The following is a 6,174-nucleotide window of genomic DNA, read 5'->3' as shown; positions in this document are numbered from 1 at the left end:
AAACTTGAGCACTTTTCCTAGGCAAGTTTCTCAAGGCTCTCTCTTCGCCTGCTTTCGTATCTGTTGACTCGCGTTTGTTGTCCCTTTCGAAACTAAATCCATTTAAATTGACGCATTGACAATTGTTTTACCAATTTTATTGCGCTTGCTTGTTGCTGCTACTTGAAGTAGAAATTGTTGTTATTGTTGTTGTTGTTGTCGTCGTTGTTGTTGTTGTTCAAGTGGCACAAGTTTTTCCAATTCAGTTTCTTTGTTGATTTTTCGCTGCTATATTTTGGGTATATTTGAGCACTTAGGCTTTCGGCTTCTTTTAAGGAATTTGAGACTTAAAGTGGGTCGGAAAATTCTCAACTAAAAGTTTTTGTAATCACGTATACGTATAGGAAAATGGCAGATGTATTTTCCATCACTTTTATAAATCTATTGAATGCAATTCGATTTGATGCAATCTGAAACATGCCAAGTCTAAAATAATTTATTTTATTTGAATTATTCAGTATATGCTTTATAAGCAAGTGTATTCAGCTTTCCTCACTATTCTTTGCATACTCATTTCTTGTCTTTTCTCTATTTTCTCGAGCTGTCTTTTCTTATTGGTGGCATGTTTTTGTCTCTTCAGCATTTTGACAACTGTTCGCTCTCTGTTGCTGGCATTTGGCTTAAAGTTCGTCCTGTGTTTACTCTTAGTTGATTTTCAGCTCGCTTATCTTTTTTCGTGCTTTGAGTTTGCTATTTTGCAGCATTTGCTGCTTTGCATAGCCAGCTAGTTTATCAAAACATTTTCAAGTTGAAGTGCGGCTGCAAAAACAATGCGCCCAAGGCATCGATTTTCTCAAGTGCACCTAAGAGCTGGGCTGGGCTGGGCTGACTGGGTGAAAAGGGTTGTTGGGTGCTGGGAAAACAACTCAATGCATGGCACTTAAGCAGCTCAAGCAACAACAACAACAATAACAATAACAATGTAGCACTTGGCTGGCATTTGGTTGCAAGGTGCAGAAACTTTCCTGACAGCAGAATGCAATTTGTGTCTGCGTCAAAGTTTATGCAACGCTTACTTGCCACCGTCTGTTCTTGCCACCAATCATATATATGTGTGTGTGTGTGTGCGACTGTTTGCCCAATCAGTCAATAGCCAGCAAAACTAAGTTAGACTAGGCACGCTGCCAAAGCTGCTTAAGAAGCGCTTGAGCATATTTGAATTATGCCTCCATCCAAGCGCTACTCATGACCCAAGCCAAACACAACTCTTGTCACACACCAACGTTACCCGATCTAATTATGCAGCAGCAGCAAATGCAACAGCTTCAGCAAATATAATTCTGGGATGCCTATGAGTATACTAGGAGGGAGAGAGAGAGAGAGAGGGAGAGAGAGATATTGAGTTGAGAGACTTTTGTTAGCTTATAAAGCTGTGTTTCACATACTTTTCATAGAGAGTAGACTGTATAGATATACATACACACATACATATATAGTAGTAGACTATAATATCAAAGTTTTTAGCCTACCCTCGCTCTATATATATATACATAGCTCGTCGTTGGGCTGACTTATCGAGCAGGCAGCTCGTGCCGGCACGGAAACAACGCTGGCAAACGCTTGGCACGTGCGTTTCATATGATAAATGTTGTCAGTGTTGTTGTAGTAGTTGTTGTTGTTGCTGTTGTTGCTGTGCTTGTTGCCACAGTTCCTATTGCTGTTGCAGTTGTTGCTGTTGTCGCCTTTGCCGCAGACGCGCTTCTGATTATGCAGCGCAGTCTCTGCCCGCTTCAAAGCCAGTTATGCTGCGTGTGCTAAAAAAAAATAAAAAAGAGAGAAATGAAAAACTGGCAGCGACTTCCTCTGTATTCGTCCAGGTGCATCTTTTTATTGCACTCGCGCTCAGAAATATACCACAAAATGAGCTAGACGTGAACGGAAGGGAGATTGCAGCCGCAGCAGTAAGGGTGAGGGGAAGCTCTCCCTCTCTCTCTCTCTATCTCTGTCAGTTGTACGACTCGGCTTAGTTTGTATGCGGCGTCAGGTTTCGTTGTGTGTTCAATTTACGCTGACATGCGCTAACTAACTCTGTGTGCGTCTGTCTCTGTCTGTTTGTGAGTGTGTGTGTGTAGCAAGTTGTCATTGTAACTTGCAACTTAAATGCGCACGTGACGCTGCCTGAGCTGCTTTATTGCCTGCACTGGCGAAAATTAACTAGATGGTCTTACCTCTCCTTTCCTTCTAGCCATTTCGAGCTGTCAGCTGACGTTTGCTGTGCCACATTCTTGGGCTGACAAATACACATTGAGATGTTGTTTCATATAACACTTGCAGCTGGCCGCAATCTGATAGGCGGCACATCACGAATGCATAACCTTGTTCAGACTTCAGTCTATAAGACTTAAAACAAACAATAAACGTTAACAGATTTTGCTTTTTCTCCTCTCTCTTTCTCTCTCTCTCTCTCTGTCACTACCAACTATCACAAGCAAAGAATGATCGATTGCAGACTTTTTTCTCCTCTATCTTTGCCTCTCTTCCTCTCACTACCAGCTATCACATTGTGCATTCGCTGATTTATTTACTTATAGATAAAATGCATTGATTTCTATGTAAGTCTGCATTACGCATACGCCTCATTGGTCGGCGTTGCAATCAGCTAAACGCCTTCCGCAGACAGCAATCACGCCGAAGGCTTTGCAGTTAGCTCTCAAGGACACACGCGCAATTGCATGGCAAAGTCTCGCAGCAGCAATACCTCAATTCTAGCCAGCTTCAAATTGAAATTCAACAAACAGCTATAAAAGGAGTGATGCCAAAATACAAAAATTCAGCGACAAATGTTCACTGGCATCAACAACAACAACAACAACAACAATGGCGAAAACTTTGTCGACACTGGAATTATAATCAGAAAAGTGTGCGCACACAGAAATTGAAAGTCAACACGACGCCGAGGGAGGTGAGACGAGATGCTCAGATATTGAAATCAAATCACGGCATCGTCAAATGCATTTAAAGCTATTTGCGTTGCATTCCATCTCCCGTATTGCAGCTCCCCCTCTCTCTCTGGCACTCTTTTCTTCTCCTCCAGTAGTTGTGTCTCTGTCGTCGCTTGTGCCTCGCTGCACTTTGCGTGCGCCTTGGCATGTGTCTCTTAATTTTTCATACCCCTTCCCACTCCCTATTCTCAATCATTCTCCCCTTTAGATTCTCCCAGTCAGTCGGTGCTGTCATTGCTGCTGTTTGCATGTCTGGATGGGAAAATTGATTTTTATCGCCTTGGGAAATGCGTTTTACTGACGCGCTTTGCTTTTCAACTTTCAATTTCTCGATTTTTGCTGTCATAAAAATGTCACAACTATTTGAAGCTACTTGAGTTTTGGCTTTGCACTTTAGAATAGCATCAATAAACTAAGAACTGTCCGAAACACACTTCTGGCATTACCCGAGCTCATTGATTGCCAACAATCAAAACTCAGTTCAACTTAATTTCTGATATGTCATTTCTGTAAGATATTCAAGGCGTGGTCTGAGTGAGACTTTTCAATTATGTTTGAGCACATTAACACTTTTACCATTCAAATTACATTATTTTTAGATATGCTAGATTTTCAAGATTTCTATTAAGTATTTTTCTAAAGCATTTCCATTCAAACATTTTAAACAATAATAAAAATTCTTTTAGCATAATTTCTAAGCACTTATGTGAGCCTCTAAATGAATAGCATTTAAAACAAACATTTCATTTCAACTATTTGTGTATCGTCAGAGCCCGCAATTATTTACCAATTTGCATAGTTATCGAGCGGCAATTTGAATGAATTCTTCTGCAATATTAAGTGCAATTTACCAGCCGAGTTCTTTCATTCAAATGTATGTGTATTTGTTGTAGTTTTTGCTAGCTCATTTGCGACAATCTGTTAACAATTCATGAGAACTTTGTGCATTTGTTGGCTTTTATGACATTGCGAATTAATAAAGCGCGTATCCTGTTCGACATAGCAGTAAACGCGCTTGTTAATAAATAAACAACATCAATATTTATGCTTCACACATTTTGCCATTTAATAAACAGAACAGAAAGAGAAAAATAACACAATTGAATATAAAACAAAACAAAAGAAATAAATGCAAAAAAATAAATGAATAAATAAAACGGGAATTTTTCCAATAATTTTCTGCAGCTGGTTGACAGCCACAAATTAATAATAAATATTTTGCATGCGTATTTCAATTGTTGCACTCAATTGTTGTTTATGGGCAATTAAAGAAAAATAAACAAAACAAATAAATACGTAAGTAACACAAGTGAGTGCCCAGCCGAGAATGCTCGAACAAATGATACCCTGTTTTATAAGCTAAAGCTATATTAATTAATTGTTGTAAAAAAGTTATAAATTTTTGCATTATATATGCTATCATTAAGGAATTTGTTTTTCTTATATTCATTTCTTTTTCACACGGATAAACTGATGAAGATTCTCTCAATTCCATCCAGCCCGCTCGTATAGCGAAAAGCCAAACGCATCGATGGCTTTCAGCCTTAATTCATTATCAGCACATTAACTATTAACAATAATAATACAATTATGTGCTGCAAATGCACTTTAAATTTCTATGCACTTGTGGGCATAATATTTACAGTTGCATTTCAAATATTGCGTATACGTCGCGTGCGCTTAATTAATACCAGCTGTTTATTGAAAATTTCATTTTTAAACATATAGAGCTAAGCAAATATTCAGCGTAAGTGCGATTTTCGAATTATTATGCATATGCCATGTATTGGGAACATTTTTCTATGATCGAATTTTGTTTGCTATTTTCGTAAATATTTTTGTAATAATGTTTTTACTCTCCAGTTTGGCACATTCGCTATAGTTAATTAAAAACTTTATGTTGCTCATAGAACAGCCAATATTGAGCCTGAAAAAAGTGCCTTGAGCCCTAAAGGGGCCCACTGCAAACCCTTTTAATTGAACATTTTTAATTTATGCATAATAAAAACTGATTTACCGCTCGCTATACAGAAAAAAAAAAATGGAGGAAAAAAGTGAAGGAAAAGGTGCAACTTTTAACTTTGATGCTTTTTATTACCGACCCAAAAAAATGATGAACCATAAAAGCGCACAAGGTGCTAGGCTGTGTGTATGTGTAAGTGTGTGTGTGTATAAGAGACAAGAGAAACAGCGAGAGCTAGGGCAAAGTTTTGGCACAACTTTTGGATTTCAGTGCCGAGCGCTCGGTCTATTTTATAGTATTTAAGTGCCCATGAATTTGCCAGCCAGGCGAAAAGCCAGCAAACGAGCAGCTCCAATTGAACCTCTGGCCAGGGGGCATCACACAGGCTGCTGCCTGAAATATGTGCACGTGCTTCAAGAGGCTCGGTTGTTGTTGTTGTTGGTGCTGCACTTGCTGTGATGGTGTTGGCGGTGGTGCTGCTGGTGCTAGCGGTGCTGGTCGATGTGGTCAGTTTTTCCTGTCCTCTTTGTTTTTTTCTTTTTTTTTGCTTTGGTCTTTCAATTGGCTGGTTTTCGTTACCACCTGCAAGCTAGCACAGAGATTGTGGTACAATTTCAGTTCATACTCCAAGAAAAACAGCAACACACACACACACACACCTGTCCAGCGAGCAGGTATTACAATTTGTTTTAGTTGTAATATCTTATCTATAATAGATATATATAAACTTTTAATTGATTCAAGTGCGTGTGAAAGCTGAAACTTTTAGATTCGATTTCATATTTGCTAGCAGGAAATAAGCGCTGCTGCGGAAGCAGATTCAGATTCAGAAAATTGTAAGGGTTGCAAATTAAATAATTGAAAATTGTTATATTTTGCTATGTGCTTTAAATGCCTGTGAATGAGTTTTAAAGCAAATAAATTTGTATTAAAAATTTATTCGCTCCATTTTCTTTCAATATTAATTAATATTAAAAATATGAATTCACTTTGCCCTTAATTAATATTTATATATAAATATCTTCGCTACATTGAAATTATATAATATATAAATAGCAGCTATATAGCCTAAAATTGTGCAAATCCCGCATTCATTCACAATAGAAGCAACAAACACAGCAAGCATTAAGGGGCTTTTGGAGCTGAGCTGCGAGCTGGGAGCTGGGTCCTGGGGCTGTGGGCTGTGGGCTGGGCAGCCATTTTGCATTGCACAGGCAAGCTGACAAGTGT

The sequence above is a fragment of the Drosophila mojavensis genome, unplaced genomic scaffold (genome assembly GCF_018153725.1).
Source record: "Drosophila mojavensis isolate 15081-1352.22 unplaced genomic scaffold, ASM1815372v1 contig_231, whole genome shotgun sequence".
NCBI lineage: Eukaryota > Metazoa > Arthropoda > Insecta > Diptera > Drosophilidae > Drosophila > Drosophila mojavensis.
The sequence above is the reverse complement of the archived record's forward strand: the minus strand, read 5'-3'. Positions refer to the sequence as shown.